The sequence below is a fragment of the Macaca mulatta genome, chromosome 11 (genome assembly GCF_049350105.2).
Source record: "Macaca mulatta isolate MMU2019108-1 chromosome 11, T2T-MMU8v2.0, whole genome shotgun sequence".
NCBI classification, from domain to species: Eukaryota; Metazoa; Chordata; class Mammalia; order Primates; family Cercopithecidae; genus Macaca; species Macaca mulatta.
Genome location: NC_133416.1, coordinates 35,611,378 through 35,628,915, shown reverse-complemented (window position 1 = coordinate 35,628,915; position 17,538 = coordinate 35,611,378). Strand labels below are relative to the sequence as shown.

Genomic DNA, 17,538 nt, shown 5'->3' with positions numbered 1-17,538 from the left:
CTTGTAGAGAGCTTGGTCAGTGGAGGTTTAATTGGAGGAAAGGATATTTTAGCAGGGACATGAAGAATGAAAAGGGTAAGCTGGTTGCTGGTATAGTGGTAAACAGAGAAAACTGCCTGTGCAAAGATGCTGAGTGCATCAGAAGAAATGAAAGATGGTGATTATGAGTGGAACAAAAAGATTCGCAGAGTGAGGAGCAGCTAGCACAAGATGAGGCTGGAGGGAAACAGGTAGGAGCCAGCCCATGTAGTGATATGACTACTAAGAAGATGGCCTTTCCAACAGGGGCAATGGAATGCCTGCAGACAGGAACATTTCAAGTTTACAGTTTTAAAGTTTTGAGTGACTAGATCAGAGGTGTGCAAGAGAGAAAGAGAGACAGAGAACACTGAAAGAGGGGAATTTATTTATTTATTTATAGAGACAAGGTCTCACTCTGTCACCCTGGCTGGAGGGCAGTAGCGTGTTCATAGCTCACTGCAGCCAGTCTCGAACTCCTGGACTCAAGGGATAGGAGGAATATTTTTGATGGAGGAGGAGAGTTCAAAAGGTATTTTTCTACATACTGAATTTGAAGTTACTGAGACATCTAAATGTCTATGTCAAGTAGATAAATATCAAAGTCCAAATCATTTGCTAAGAATAAGGGGGAACGAAGGAAAGGGATTAGGTCTTTGTGGATAGAGAGTAAAATTCCGAAGTAGTTATGAGAAAGCTACATGAGTTAAGACCAGTGCTGAGGAGCTACAGCATAAAAATAAAACTATTATTCCAATAGGTTATTTAAGCCAATAAGAAATGTAGACAGTTATGGCCTTTCAATGAAACACATTGGGGATTTTAAGATGGAACAGTTTGGGGCGAGAAAAGGTACAAGACACACCCATGGAAGTGAGAATGTGCGGTAGATGGGAGAACACCATTTGAGACAAGTGGTCAAGGCATTAATAGCCTGCATGGTTCACATGATCTGGCCCGGAGGTGAGTAGGCCCAGAGGTGAGCAACTTCTGCTTGAGAATGCTGCAGGAGGAGGTCTGGTTAAGGCAAATATGTGGCAGAAGCCGAGACTATGTAAGAATTTCCTGATCATAGATCAGGAATACCAAATAGTACAGTGAAAGGGGTTAGGGGACTCTAAGAGGAGTAAGAAACTGGATCAGTGGAGAGGAGCCCCAGGGCATTATGAGAAACACTTGGGAGTGGTTGGATGAATATAGGTCTGAGAATAGCAGGAATGCCAAGCAGATTTTTATCCCAGTAGACTCTGGGGGGTGGTGGGCTCTTAGTTCCCCAGGGCTGCTGAAGTCTGGAAAGGGTGCCTGGTTCTTTGTGATACGGCAGGGAGCATGCTTTCTTGATCTCTTGGGGTGACAGCTGTGGGAAGCTCCTGGGAAGCTTTTCTTGTATTAAATTGCATTATCCAACAAATTGAATTGTAATTTAATTCTCTAAAAAGTTAACAGTTTTCTGGAAAAGAAGAAAGATTAACAACTTTTAGTTATGATTGGGAGCATGAGTCACTCCATCCCCAAGGACCACCCCTGTGTCCTGTGGGCAGATCTAAAAAACAAACTCTCTAATGTAAAGTATGAAATTTCATTTTCTGCTACTTGAATTCATTTAACTTTGGATAAAGTGGTATGTACCTCCACCATAAATGGAGACTCTTCAGCTGAGGTATCATACAGTCTTCCATTAACCAATTCTTTTATTGTAAGTTGTTTTTGATAAAAGTCAATTTGTGCAATCCATTTTGGCCAAATGAATCATGTGCATACTCTCATAAATTGTACCTATATCATGAAAGCAATGACTAAACACTTCAAAATCACTTTATATAATGTGAGTTTTTCCACTCTGGATATGAAAAGTTATAAGAGTTAGGCTGTTAGGTAACTGCTAACCTGTGTGCGGAAGGTGCCAAACAAAGGCCATACTCTGAGCTTCTCAAGGGAAGCAGCAACAAAAAAAACTTCAGCCAGATGTTTATTACTTAACTGAACTTCTGCCCGAAACCTATGCCTCATTTGTACCTTAGCAAATAGGTTGGGACAATTTAGAGCCTTATCTCACAGTATGTACAAACATCAACTCAAAATCAATTAAAGACTTAAGACCTGAAACTGTAAAACTACTAGAAGAAAATATAGAGGGAAAGCTCTATGACATTAGTCATGGCAATAATTTTGTATATGGCCCCAAAAGCACAGACAACAAAAGCAAAAATAGTCAAATTGGATTACATCAAACTAAAAAGCTTCTGTGCAGCCAAGGAAATAATCAACAGAGTAAAGACACAAGCTACTGAATGAGAAAAAATATTTGCAAACAGTATGTCTGATAAAGGGTTAATATCCAAAATACATAAGGAATTCAGTAATTCAATAGCAAGAAAACAAAAAACCCAATTTAAAAATGGGCAAAGGTCCTAAATAGACATTTCTCAAAAGAAGATTTGCAGAGGGACAATAGGTATATGAAAAAAATGCTCAACATCACTAATCAGGGAAATGCAAATTAAAACCACAGTGAGCTATCACTTAACACTTGTTAGAATGATTATTATCAAAAAGACAAAAGAGAAGTTTTGACAAAGATGTGGAGAAAAAGGAACTTTTGTATCCTGTTGGTGAGAGTGTAAATTAGTGCCACCATTGTGGAAAACAGTATAGAGGTTCCCAAAAAAAACTAAAAATAGAATTACCATGTGATGCAGCAATCCCACTCCTGGTATACTTATATAAAAGAATTGGAATTGTTATGTTGAAGAGATATCTGCACTCCCATATTCATTGTAGCATTATTCACAATAGCCAAGACATGGAAACCACTGAAGTAGCCATCAATGGTTGAACAGATTTTTTTAATGCCATATATTCACAATGGAATACTATCCAGCCTTAAAAAAAAAAAAAAAAAAAAAAAGTAAATACTGGCATTTGTGACAATATGGATGAATCTAGAGGACATTATGTTGACTGAAACAAGCCAGGCACAGAAAGGCAAAGACCACATAATCTCACCTATATGTGGAATACAAAATAGCCAAACTCATAGAAGTAGAGAGCAGAATGATGAGTACCAGAGGCTGGGGTTTGGGGAATGGTGGAGATGTTAGTGAAAGGATACAAATTTTCACTTAAACAGGAGGAATAAATTCAAGAGAACTATTGTACACTATGGTGACTATAGTTAATGGCAATATATTTTATACTTGAAAATTACGGGAGTCAATTTTGTGTTCTAACCACGAAAAAGATAAGTATGTGAGATAATGCATGTTAATTAGCTTGATTTAGCCATTTCACAATATGTGCATATATCTTAACACTATGCTGTACACCACAAACAGAATTTTTGTCTATTTGAACAAGTTTTTAAATTTTTAATTATTAAGATGTGAAAGTCATGCAGGATGATGAATAATTCTTTCTTGTGCAGAATGCCCTAAATATTGCAGAACATCTAGCATCCCTCATTCTTTCTCATTAAATGAGACAGGACTGTAACACCTGAAAATATGTAACCACTGATCTAATGACATTACTTCTTCCTCCATGGTTTAAGTCAGTGTGACATATCTGTAGTAGCCCCGATTGGCCACTGGTTCTCTAAATTCCTCTTTAAGGAGCTAGAAAGTGGAGCTTGTAACAATTTATATGCATATGTATAGCAGGTGGCATAACAAGTATGAAAGAGTAATATTTTTAGATATTTACCAATATGATCCCTTTTTCTTTCTTCCTCCTTGGAGTTGACTCCATCGCTTTCTTCTTCTGCTTCCCACAGTCAAAGCAGCTGGATTTTCCATGATTATTTTCTCAGGGGAGGAATATAAGAGAGGAAAACAAGAGTTTCTTCTTGGTCTTTTTGTTTCAAAAGCCTGTGCTCATTGAGGCATGGAGAGGACGTAGTCAAATTGAGGAAGAACTTCATGCCACTTCAATTCCTATGAGACTATAAGTTGCTGTAGACTGGGTGGTAGGGAAGTTGAGTGCAGGATTAGAAGGCTGGCCACGAATAAATCATATGGTCAGGAATGAGGGATTATAAAGCAAAGGATCCTGCTGAAGGAGCATTTTATCCAAGGACCTGGCAGTAGGCAGAAGAGTGGGAGTGCCCTTCCCACTCTTCCAAGCATCCTGCCCATCACCCATTCCTAGCAGTTACACTTCAGGCTGATTAGAGGGCTTCCCTTAGATCACAGCCAAATCTAAACTGAGTTACACATCACCCAACAGGCAATACTGTCTACTTATCCTGTACTGCTGCTTGGACCTCTACTGATATATTCCAACCACCACCAACTGACTTGCATTCCTTAAGATTAGACACATAATAGAATTAAAGTTAGGGAAAGTCACTGTAACTGATTTCAGATGAGGATGCAGTTGAAGATCTTCCTGAGCTGCTGGATCATCTAACACGTTTATTTTATGCCAGCAAAGTTAGAGCCAACTCCAGTGTGATGTCCCCTCAAACTCACTTAGACACAAACCAAGATGCACTTCTCATTCTCCTTTTGGCAAAGAAAATGACTTGGCTATTCAAGGATGAGGCAATTGCACTGTTCCTTAACTGGCATAGTGAGTGTATCAGTCTGGTCAGGCTGCCATGACAAAATACTTTACCACAAACTGGATGGCTGAAACAATAGTCATTTATTTTCTTGCAGTCCTAGAGGCTACAAGTCCAAGGAGCAAGGTAGCAGGAGGGTTGGTTTCAGGGTGGGCCTTTCCTCTTGGCTTGCAGACTGCCGCCTCCTCCCTGTGTCCTCACGTGGCCTTTCCTCTGTGCTTGTGCAGAGAAATAGACTCCTGGTGTCTCTTCCTCTTCTTATAGACAAAGGACACCAGTTCTAATGGATTCATGCTCCAACTTGAGACCTCATTTAACCTCAATTACCTCCTTAAAAGCCCTATTTCCAATTATAATCACAATGGGGGTTAGGGCCTCAACATATGAATTTAGGGGAGAGGGAACACAATTCAGTTCATAGAACTAAGTATTAGGTTTAGGTTCAGGAAGGGAGCTGACAGACCACACATATGTATCATCCATCTCTGTCTTTCCCTTGGTCTTACTCTGCCTGTTTCTCTCTGTCTTTATATCGCTGTCTGTCTCTAGCTCCATCCTCTGTATCTCTTCCTTTCTATTTTTTATTTTCTTTCTTATCTGCACTACAGTACCAGGAAGGATCTATAGCTCCTGAAATTTTGGTTAAAAAAATGCAAAATTCAAGAGCCTAAAAAATTGGTTTTCTTACTACCCAGAAGACACTGGATCTGTAATATTTCTATTCAATTCCAAAAATCTCCTCTTCTTTGCAGCTACTTGAAGTCAGATGCGTACTATAAGCAGACAATGGCAACATCAGATGTTAATTCTTATCTGTGGCATATTTCACCATATTATGTTGTTGCTTTTCTCCAGCATTACAAAAAATGTTTCAGATACCAGTACCTGAGAACAATGTTGGTCACATGTCCAACTGAATTTTATTATCCAGTTCAGAACATTTCGTCTTTCTGTTCTGAATCACAAAGTGACCTTACCAGTTAACCTCCTATTATTGACACAAAATCTTAACAATTTCCAGAGCTATGGCTGTGTCTACACATGTGGCAAAATTGAACATCACTGAACTTGATCTAATTCACTTGCTATAAATCACCTCAGTAAGCCCATCCCTTTCTAAGTAAAACAAGAAATTTAAAATCCTACAGCTCTCAAGAGAACACTATACATATCATGGAGAGTTTGTCCAACAAAATTTGAGGGTTAGGCAAATATCTACAGTCCTAGGGGAAAGGAGCTGGCATACCTTTTGATGGATACTAACCTCTCCTCTACTGTGTCCTCTCTTCCTTCTTCACCCACCCATTAATTTAACTCCTACACTCTAAGGCCAATCAAAATCTCACGCCCCTCCATTAATGCCTCTATAAGATTCCAGCAGGCAGAATATTTTTAATTTTGCTTTTTATACTATAAAAAAAGAACTTTATTATATATACATATGTGTGTGTGTGTGTATGACTTCTCTTTCTACTTGCTTTCTTGTCAAAATTATAAAACTTGCAGCAACAAAGACCATGTATTTCTTTAGACTATATGACATAGAATTAGCCACACATCAGGATTATAAGAAATTCTTGTTGCTTTGATTCGAAAATTGAGAATTATTAGTTCAATTAACAATATCCCTCTGAATTCTTAACTGCACAAAAAATGGCTTATTTTTTTAATGCTAAAAATGCATGATTATGTTAGCAGGGTCAATAAACCATAGAGGGACCAGAAATAGCACAATGTAGTACTCAATTTTTCAGAGAACATTCTTGTTTTAATTGTTTCAAATGTTATATTTTCTATTTGGTCCTGGAAATAAAAATCTTGATAAAACATTATTCTGTATATGCAAAATGTATTATTTATTTTTATAAACATAAATTGTCAAAACCTTGCTTTGCAGCTTATTACCATTATTTGACTTCTCCTGCAGAGAACTAATGAAAGGGCACTCCCTAGAATTTGTAATGGTAAATTTCTGCAACAAAAAATTGTTAGCTGTATTTTTTTCTCTCCAGAGAATATTCAATGTTCTCTCTAGCAAAGAATTTAGATGCAAGAAACCATGAAATTTTAATCACAGAAATAACCCTCTCAACTTTGTAGTCAGTACTATCACAGAGAATAGAGATTTGCTAAAACTGGAAATCAAAGGTAATCATAATGAAGTGAGGGAAAATCGATAGTTTGAGATAGGATATCACTGGTGTTTGGCTAGATTTTAGATCAGATTCCCTGTGGAACTGGTACTGGACAATGCTATGAGTATAAATAAAGATACTAATGACATTTCTGTGGGCCTAAGAAAATTAGAAATGAGAAGGATAACTCAATAAGAGGTGAGGTAGCTATGTAGTAATTCACCAAGAGAACTATCATCAAAATAAGAATGCCTAAAAATTTCAATGCTGTATTTCTAAATGAGACTCAAAAATCAAAATTAATCATATAAATGCAATGATATCTGTAGTTTTCATTTGGGCTTATTTGTAAAAGTAATTCAAAGCATGATACAGTCACTAAAATCACCGGAAACAAAATGAAAGGACCAATGTGTTTAGAAACAATCTTTCTCATATACATGGTGCATGTCCAAAGGGGGATAGAATAAGTTGTACATTAATATAAACAAGAGTAAAGGACAAGATCTAGAACAATGATGGGGAAAGCAACAAATGGAAGGCTGGAAAAGGCTAACAGCCAGTAAGAGCCTGACTGACTATAGATGTGTTCTATGCCCTCATGGGCAGCAAAGCTCATCACTATGGTTGGAAATGTCTGGGCATACTGAGTAGATATGCAACTGGCATGACCATATGGATTGAATATGTGTCCTCTCCAAATCTCATGTTGAAATGTAGTCTCCAGTATTGAAAGGTGGTGCATCAGTGGGAGGTGTTTGAATGACGGGGGCAGATCCCTCATGAATGGCTTGTCACCATCCCATTGGTGATGAGTGAATTCTCCCTTTGAGTTCACAGAAGATCTGGTTGTTTGAAAGTGTGTGGCATCTCCTCCACCCCTTGCTCCTGTTCCTGCCATGTGAGATGCCTGCTCCCCTTTCACCTTCAGTCATGATTGTAAGCTTGCTGAGGCCTCCCCAGAAACAGATGCCAGCACTATGCTTCTTGTACAGCCTGCAGAACCTTGAGCCAATTAAATCTCTTCTTAAAAATTACTCAGTCTCAGGTATTTCTTTATAGCAATGCAAGAATGGCCTAATACACATGGGTTCCCACATTTATTTTGCCTTATGCTAGGATTTACACTTAAATTTGGACTATGTCTTCACCTCCAGCAGGCATTGAATAAGTTCAGATTTTATGCTTAGAGAAATATAAAGGTGTACATTCCAAGAGCCACTACATTCTCTGAGAGTCAAATTGGCTAGTTTTTTAAAATAAATACATGAGAATTATAGAATGAAAAATGCCTATGACAACAAAGAAATAAGGCACTATTATCATTACAAAGAATACATTGAGTTAAAATAATTTTAGTTTGATATTAAAACCTATTTGATAATCATACAGTTCATGTGATGAACACAGTCTCATATGGCTCAAATAAGTATGATTCAAATTAAATTGTCTTGACATAACCTTATCCAAAAAGTTTACTCCCCTGTTTTTTTTTAATTATACCAATGTCTATTATTAAGGCAAAGAAATGAAAATCACAGATAAGGTGAAATATATACATTTATAAGGATATATGGCCAGCATATATTATTTTTTTCATCTTTGTTTTTAAGTTTAGAGTACTTAAAAACTGATGGATTTTCCTAACTATATAATTCTCTAAGGAATTCTGGCATATTCAAATTCAGGCAGAAACAATAGGGGAAAACATGATTTGAAGAAACTTAAAACCAATGACAAATTTTTGAATTGAAAATATCCCAAACTCTTACAGTTTTTTCTCTAAGGGTTTTCAGTGGAACAAAAAAAATTTGGAAGATAGCAATATTTATTTATTTATTTACTTATTTATTTTAAGCGAAACCAAGTTTATTAAGAAAGTAAAGGAATAAAGAATGGCTACTCCATAGGCAGAGCAGCCCTGAGGGCTATTGGTTGCCCATTTTTATGGTTATTTCTTAATTATATGCTAACAAGGGGTGGATTATTCATGCCTCCCCTTTTTAGACCATATAGGGTAACTTCCTGACATTGCAATGGCATTTGTAAACTGTCATGGCGTTGATAGGACTGTAGCAGTGAGGACGACCAAAGGTCATTCACGTCACCATCTTGGTTTCTGTGGGTTTTAGCCAGCTTCTTTATTTTATTATTATTTTATTTAATTATACTTTTAGTTCTGGGATTCATGTGCAGAATGTTCAGGTTTGTTACACGGGTATACGTCTGCTGCGGTAGTTTGCTGCACCCATCAACCCATCATCTATATTAGGTATTTCTCTTAATGCTATCCCTCCCTTTGCCCTCACCCTCCGATAGGTCCCAGTGTGTGATGTTCCCCTTTCTATGCCCATATGTATTCTCATTGTACAACTCCCACTTATGAGTGAGAACATGCAGTGTTTGGTTTTCTGTTCCTGTGTTAGTTTGCTGAGAATGACGGTTTCCAGCTTCATCCATGTCCCTGAAAAAGACAAGAACTCATTCTTTTTATGGCTGCATAGTATCCCATGGTGTATATGTGCCATATTTTCTTTATCCAATCAAACATTGATGGGCATTTGGGTTGGTTCCAAGTCTTTGTTACTGTGAATAGTGCTGCAATAACCATACATGTGCATGTGTCTTTATAGTAGCATGATTTATAATCCTTTGGGTATATACCCAGTAATGGGATTGCTGGGTCAAATGGCATTTCTAGTTCTAGATCCTTGAGGCATCGCCACACTGCCTTCAACAATGGTTGAACTAATTTACACTCCCACCAACAGTGTAAAAGCATTCCTATTTCTCCACATCCTCTCCAGCATCTCTTGTTTCCTGACTTTTTAATGATCACCATTCTAACTGGTGTGAGATGGTATGTCATTGTGGTTTTGATTTGCATTTCTCTAATGACCAGTGATGATAAGCTTTTGTTCATGTTTGTTGGCTGCATAAATGTCTTCTTTTGAGAAGTGTCAGTTCATATCCTTCACCCACCTTTTGATGGGTTTTTTTTTTCTTGTAAATTTGTTTAGGTTCCTCATAGATTCTGGATATTAGACTGTTATCAGATGGATAGATTGCAAAAATTTTCTCCCATTTTGTAGACTACCTGTTCACTCTGATGATAGTTTCTTTCCTGTGCAGAAGCTCTTTAGTTTAATTAGATCCCATTTGTCAATTTTGGATTTTGTTGCCATTGCTTTTGGTGTTTTAGTCATGAAGTCTTTGCCCATGCCTATGTCCTGAATGGTATTGCCTAGGTTTTCGTCTAGGGTTTTAATGGTTTTCAGTCTTACATTTAAGTCTTTAATCCATCTTGAGTTAATTTTTGTATAAGGTGTAAGGAAGGGATCTAGTTTCAGTTTTCTGTGTATGGCTAGCCAGTTTTCCCTACACCATTTATTAAATAGGAAATCCTTTCCCCATTGCTTGTTTTTGTCAGGTTTATCAAAGATCAGGGGGTTGTAGACGTGTGACATTATTTCTGAGGCCTCTGTTGTATTCCATTTTTTTATTTATATATATATCTGTTTTAGTACAAGTACCATGGTGTTTTAGTTGCTGTAGCCTTGTAGTATCAAGTCCGGTAGTGTGATACCTCCAGATTTGTTCTTTTTTTTTGCTTAGGATTGTCTTGGTTATACAGGCTATTTTTTTGTTCCATATGAAATTTAAAGTAGTTTTTTCTAATTCTGTAATTTCTGAAAGTCAATGGTAGTTTGATGGGGATAGCACTGAATCTGTAAATTACTTCAGGTAGTATGGCCATTTTCACAACATTGATTCTTCCTATCCATGAGCATGGAATGTTTTTCCATTTGATTGTGTCCTCCCTTATTTCCTTGAGCAGTAGTTTGTAGTTCTCCTTGAAGAGGTCTTTCACATCCCTTGTAAGTTGGATTCGTAGGTATTTTGTTCTCTCTGTAGCAAATGTGAATGGGAATTTTCTCATGATGTGGCTCTCTGTCTATTATTGGTGTATAAGAATGCTTGTGATTTTTGCACATTGATTTGGTATCCTGAGACTTTGCTGAAGTTGCTTATCAGCTTAAGGAGTTTTTGGACTGAGACAATGGGATTTTCTAAATATACAATCATGTCATCTGCAAACAGAGATAATTTGACTTCCTCTCTTCCTATTTGAATACACATTATTTCTTTCTCTTGCCTGATTGTCCTGGCCAGAACTTCCAATACAATGTTGAAAGGGAGTGGTGAGAGAGGGCATCCTTGTGTTGTGCTAGTTTTCAAAGGGAATGCTTCTAGCTTTTGCCCATTCAGTGTGATATTGGCTGTGGGTTTGTCATAAATAGCTCTTGTTATTTTGAGATATGTTCCATCGCTACCTAGTTTATTGGGCTTTTTTAGCATGAGAGGTGTACTCTCCGGTTTTTAAATTTATTAACACCTCCAAAAGGAGTCAAGTGAGAAGGTTACTAGAAATTGGAGTAGATGGCACTCATGATTCGTATTTTAAGAAAAGTGTATCAATATTTGATTAGAGTAAATTATAGTCTTCTTTGATACTTTGGCACTCAATTTATATGTATGGTGAAAATAATTAATACATGCCAATGGTATCATTTGTCTCTACAAACTATATTACTGAGCCGGGCGCGGTGGCTCAAGCCTGTAATCCCAGCACTTTGGGAGGCTGAGACGGGCGGATCACAAGGTCAGGAGATCGAGACCATCCTGGCTAACACGGTGAAACCCCGTCTCTACTAAAAAATACAAAAAACTAGCCGGGCGAGGTGGCGGGCGCCTGTGTTCCCAGCTACTCCGGAGGCTGAGGCAGGAGAATGGCGTAAACCTGGGAGGCGGAGCTTGCAGTGAGCTGAGATCCGGCCACTGCACTCCAGCCTGGGCGACAGAGCCAGACTCCGTCTCAAAAAAAAAAAAAAACAAACAAACAAACAAACAAAAAACTATATTACTGGAAGCAGAAATATCAAAGGCACAAAAGGGATTCAATATGTGGTCCACTTGTTGTTGTTGTTGTTGTTGTTAAGAGGTAGGGTCTTGCTCTGTCACCCAGGCTGGAGTGCAGTGGCATGACCATACCTCATCACACCCTTGAACTCCTGGGTTCAAGCAATTCTCCCGAGTAGCTAGGACTATAGGCACATGCCACCATGCTTAGTTAATTATTTTATTTTTTGTAGAGAGGAGCATTTCACTATGTTTCCCAGGTGGGTCTCAATCTCCTGACCTTAAGCAATACTTCCATCTTAGCCTCCCCAAATAATGGGATTATAGATGTGAGCCACCATGCCCAGCCAGTCCACATTTATTTATTCTTATTTATTTATTATTTATTTATTTATTCCAGTTCGCATATCTTTTTGAGGACCGCACATTTAAACCAAGACCTAAAAGTTGAGAAGAAAAATTCAAGAAATGAGCTAAAAATGAAAGCAGACAGACAGCAAATCCCAGTCCCTGAGGCAGGGAAGAGACTGATGTGGTGGAGAAACCTGCTCCGGGGTCTCCGTCCTTCTAGGATAAATTATTAACTTGACATAACCTCCCCAAACAGGCTGCTTCCAAGCATTTTACATAGATGTCGAAAATCTGAAGGCGGCCTAGAGGTCTGCATGAAGTGCATGGGATAGAGTAGTATAGATTATCCTGGAGCTACAATGGGGGAAGTGAGGAGGCAAGGGGCACCTAACAAGGAGTTGTGACATTCCTCAAATGCAACCAGAGTCCAACGAAGAGTTTTAATCTAGATTGTAATATGAAGTTATTTATTTATTTTTGACCAATTGCAGTAACTTTTTTGTTTCTTCCTTACCCCTAATGACCTATCTTTTAAGAAATAGCCAATCCATACTTGGGAGGCTGAGGCAGGAGAATGGCATGAACTCAGGAGGTGGAGGTTGCCCTGAGCCGAGATAGAGCCACTGCACTCCAGCCTGGGCGACAGAGCGAGACTCCGTTTCAAAAAAAAAGAAAAGAAAGAAATAGCCAATCCAATAGCAGCAAGAATATGGCAACGTCACCAAGTGAAAGAATAAAACAAAGTCAAATGTTTGAGTCTGGCCCTGGCCTCTTGCGAGAATACTGTGCCTAAGCCAGAGCACCACTTCCTCCCTTACAACTCTTAATGTCAAGAGCTGAAAGGATTGCAAATTCCACACTAAGCCTGCTGAGTTTTCAGAGGTTTATAAAATTATGGTATCACCACGATTCTTGATATTTCAGTTAGTCAGTCATTTTCAACAAAATATCACCAAAATGTAGGGAACAAGGCAAAGGAGCGCAGCGGAAATACTCCGAGTTCTTTGTGTCCTTGGAGGACAATTATCACCTTGATAGGGCCCTGTTCTCCACCTCTTGAAACAGGCTGCCCCTAAGACTTTAATACAAATGTGAAAAATTCAACAACTACAGGGGTCAGGAAGGGAATAGAAACGATTAAAATGGGTCTGATGGAGACTGTGGCAAACTCCGAATTATATACCCCATCTAAAGAGGTCAGGAGCTTCTCAGCTGCAGCTTATTGCTACCCTGCAGGATTACAGACACATATTTTAAAGAGAAGCCAAAATCTCTATGTTAAATGCTGGAAACTAATTGAAAGTTGTTTAAGTTACTGTGTGGACCAATTTTTTAAAAAGAAAAAGGAAGAAGGAAATGCCAATCTTGCAGCTTAGATTTGACCTGCCAGTAATGAGTTTGCAAATTCTCCCTTAAGGTATCTTTGGAAACTCACACAAACTTCAATCCTTCCAGGCCTCCTCCTGTTTTCTGGAACCACCAATGGAATCCTCTAAGAGTTAGAAAAACTTCTCAGAAGAGCCAGTAAACAATACATTGGTGTCCTCACTTGGACTCGGGAAGGGGAACATCACACACCGGGGCCTATCATGGGGAGGGGGGAGGGGGGAGGGATTGCATTGGGAGTTATACCTGATGTAAATGACTGGTTGATGGGTGCTGACGAGTTGATGGGTGCTGACGAGTTGATGGGTGCAGCACAGCAACATGGCACAAGTATACATATGTAACAAACCTGCACATTATGCACATGTACCCTAGAACTTAAAGTATAATAATAATAAATAAACAAATAAATAAAACAGAGTTTTAATATTAAACACTTTCCTTGAAAACTGCAGTAAGCATAAGCAAGGAAAAATAAAAGAGAATGAACAAGAGTCAAAATCAGAACTGAGATATAAAAGAAAGTGAAGGAATAATTAACACAATGATGGAAAGTAGGAAAACAGAAACTATAAAAATGTGACTAAAGTTAATACATGAGAAAAGTAGGGAGAACAATGCTCAGGCAATACCCTAGTGACCCATGTATAAGAGAGGGGAATAGAGAACAGAATTCCCAGGCCCATGAGAACACAACAGGGGGTGCTAATGGGAGTGAGTGGCAGTCGTGATGAACTGGATACAGGAGATAATTAACTAGTGGAGAATAGCTTAATGAGAGTACATTTCTGCTAGAAGGAGTTAAGATTTGAAGGGAACCACTATTACTATTAATGTTACATGAGGAAAATAATTTTGTGAACGATTTTCATGGTCTGCTCATACCACTAGCACATTAGAAAGAATATGATGAACGTGAGAGCTTGATCACTTACAAATTGTGATTTCCTGAGAGGTAAGGAAGGGGCACATAAGCGTATGCCCAGTGTGTTGTTCTGGTTATATCTGTATGAGAAAACACTTTATTAATAAACAACTCTCAGGAGAACAATAGCAACCACCCAGTTCTGAATCTCCCCACATTCACTCTAGAAAGCCATCAAATTGATTAAAAGAGTAATTAAAACGATATGATTTTTCACTCTGACAAAAATGCATATTAACATATTTAGGGATAAAGGGCTGATGTACGCCACTTGCCCTCAGACTGTTCAGAGGAGAAAAACTTTCTAACTTTTCAAGTATGGTCATTGATTTATGGATTCATTGTTCATTCATTCCACAAGCATCATCTGTTACATATGCTTTATTCAACATTACTTCTCCAAACTGAGTGCCTGTTATTTTATATGTGCTTAGTAGGTATATCTAGTAAAACTAGTGCTACTTCTCACACTCAAAAAAAAAAAATGTAGAAGTCCAGCTTCACGAAACAATGAGAATATTGCTGGCATGTATTGCATTTCACCTAAAGATGTATTAGAATTAATTTGCATGTCAGAGAGTAAAACTTTCCAAACTCCCTCAAAGTTTCACTTTCAAAAGTAACTACCCACATCTCTTAAACCTTTCTATTTGCAAAATTTAACAGAACTCCTGACTTTCTTCTTACATCTCTTATCCCTGTCTGACCAAACTCTTCCAATCTCTAAGTCCTTTTATGCCATTTCTTATGTTGATGATCAGAATCTCTCAGATTCTTGCAGTCTCTCTTCTGCTATACTCAGCATATTGAGGGTCTTACAGGCACAAAAAATGACTGTGAACCCAAGTCAAAAGGAAGAAGGAGTTCAGGGATACAATAGAAGTGGAAATGAAAGGAAAATACTTAAAATAATTGTATAGTTTCCCTTATTCCTATAACATAGTTGTATGTGTAGTAAGTAAAACACAGTATTCTACCGTTTCTTCAAATAAAAAAAAGACAGTTTCTTTTTTGAAAACCTCCCAATATGGTATTAGTCTAGACTCTAGACAAGAAAAGAAGCAAAAGGAGAGAAATAGTAAGAGAGAGGTAAAAGAGAAGAAGGAGGAGGAGGAGAAGGAAGAAGAAGAAAGCGGGGAGGAAGAGAGAAAAGAAGTAAAGAAGGATGCAGGTGTGAAAGGATAATAAATCTCAGGGCCCCAAAGTCACTAAGCCAAAGGGAAAGTCAAACTGGGAATCGCATCAAGCGAACCTGCCTCCCATTTTATTCTAAATAAGATAGCTATGAAGATTTTAAAAGCTACATACCGAGAGTTTGGGGATCTACAGCAACCAAAGGCTTTTCCCTGACTTCATATGACTGCGGCAGGCGAGCGAGTGAGTCGTCCCTGAGGAAAAAGAGGCAAGGCTTTTCCGAGATCGTCTCAGCGAAGGCGCTTCGCTCGCGGTTCTGGGGGTTCTCCGTTTGCAGGAACCCTGGGTGCAGGTTCGCAGCCCTCTCAACCAGCTCCAAGCCGGCTGCGAAACTTGAAGTGCACCCTGTGGAAAATGAAGCTGTCGCCCCAGAGTTCACCAATCGGAACCCCCGGAACCTGGAGCTTCTATCTGTAGCCAAGAAAGAGCGGGGCTGGCGGACGGTGTGGCCCTCCCGTGAGTTCTGGCACAGGTTGCGAGTTATAAGGACTCAGCGTCATGTAGAAGCACTTGTGGAGCATCAAAATGGGAAGGTTGTGGTTTCGGCATCCACTCGTGAATGGGCTATTAAAAAGCACCTTTATAGTACCAGAAATGTGGTGGCTTGTGAGAGTATAGGACGAGTACTGGCACAGAGATGCTTAGAGGCGGGAATCAACTTCATGGTCTACCAACCAACCCCATGGGAGGCAGCCTTAGACTCGATGAAACCACTACAAAGTGCCATGACAGAAGGTGGTTTGGTTCTACGGGAACCCCAGAGAATCTATGAATAAATGAATAAATGGAAGCGTTAATTGTTTTGAACATGTAAATATAAAACTGTCAGCCACTACAGCCATCAAAAGAGAGCATCTGGAAGAACAGCCAGCTTGGAAGTTTTACAGCAATAATGTTGCAGTGTAATATTATTTGTAGTTAAGGTCATCCTCCTTCCCTTTCTGTTTTTTTAAATCAAGAACTACATTGTGCCCCTGTCTTGGGCTTCAGAAGCATCTAAGAAAAGCAGTCGTCAATTATAATTAACTTTCAAAGGGCAAGTCAGAAGTTGTCTATAAATTACAAAATAATTTAAGAGTTATGAACTCTTAAAAAAAAAAAAAAAAAGCTACATACCTCCTCACAATTAAGCCATAAGGAAATTCCTTGTGGGCTTCAAGATCTTTACCCTAAAACAGTTCTGCTGAACTTCACCCTGGTAATGTAAATTGATAGCTTATCTTCACAGGCGAGGGACAAAGGGCAGAACTCAAAGTCATCCCTCTGCTCACCTGAGACAAATGTGTATCATTGCTTCCTCTGACCTGTTGTTTATGTAAAAATGCAGATTCACTGAGCCAGACTAAGACATAAGTGACTATTACTTTACCCCTTTCTCACATATAGATTGTGTATTTAGTGAAAGGCTAATCAAAGCCCAAAAGAATACAACCTTTGTTTCTTATCTACGCATGACCTGGAAGCACCCCCTCCAACCCAGCTTCAAGTTGTCCTGCCTTTTTGGACCAAACCAAAGTACATCTTCACATATTGATTGATGTCTCTTGTCTCCCTACAATGTATAAAACCAAGCTGTGCCACGGAGACCTTGGGCACATGTCATCAGAATCCCCTGAGGCTGTGTCACAGACATATCATTAACCTTGGCAAAATAAACTTCGTAAATTGACGGATACCTGTCTCAGACACTTTGGGTTTGCACAGGTGGTAATAGAACTAGGTATAATATGAGAATTTCTATTGGTGTGATGGTCATATATGCCTTGAGAAAGCACTGGAATATGATTGTGATTTTTGTGTGTTTATTTACAGAGCACCCTTCACTCTCAAGTGTCTCAATTTAGATGAGAAATTATGTTTGACAGATCAATCAGCAGAATAGAATGAGGTCTAACTTTGATATTACCGAAGTACCTTTACAAAGACAGAGTTGGTCTTTATCCATAATATCTCAAAACTAGATTTTCCGTAGATGAATTCTTCAGGGAAGATATCTGCTAACTGTTGGCTTCTAATTGTAATTTTATTCATGGCTCTTGAGAAAACTG

General features: G+C 38.6%; 1 pseudogene across 1 annotated transcript; it reads left to right on the top strand.

Annotated features, from left to right (window-relative positions):
- Nucleotides 1-908: 908 nt before the first annotated feature.
- LOC697510 (large ribosomal subunit protein uL18m pseudogene) lies at nucleotides 909-16,267 on the top strand (annotated as a pseudogene). Its single transcript, XR_013400634.1, has 2 exons — nucleotides 909-981; nucleotides 15,575-16,267. The product of XR_013400634.1 is annotated as a large ribosomal subunit protein uL18m pseudogene (transcript).
- The last annotated feature ends 1,271 nt before the right edge of the window (nucleotides 16,268-17,538 follow it).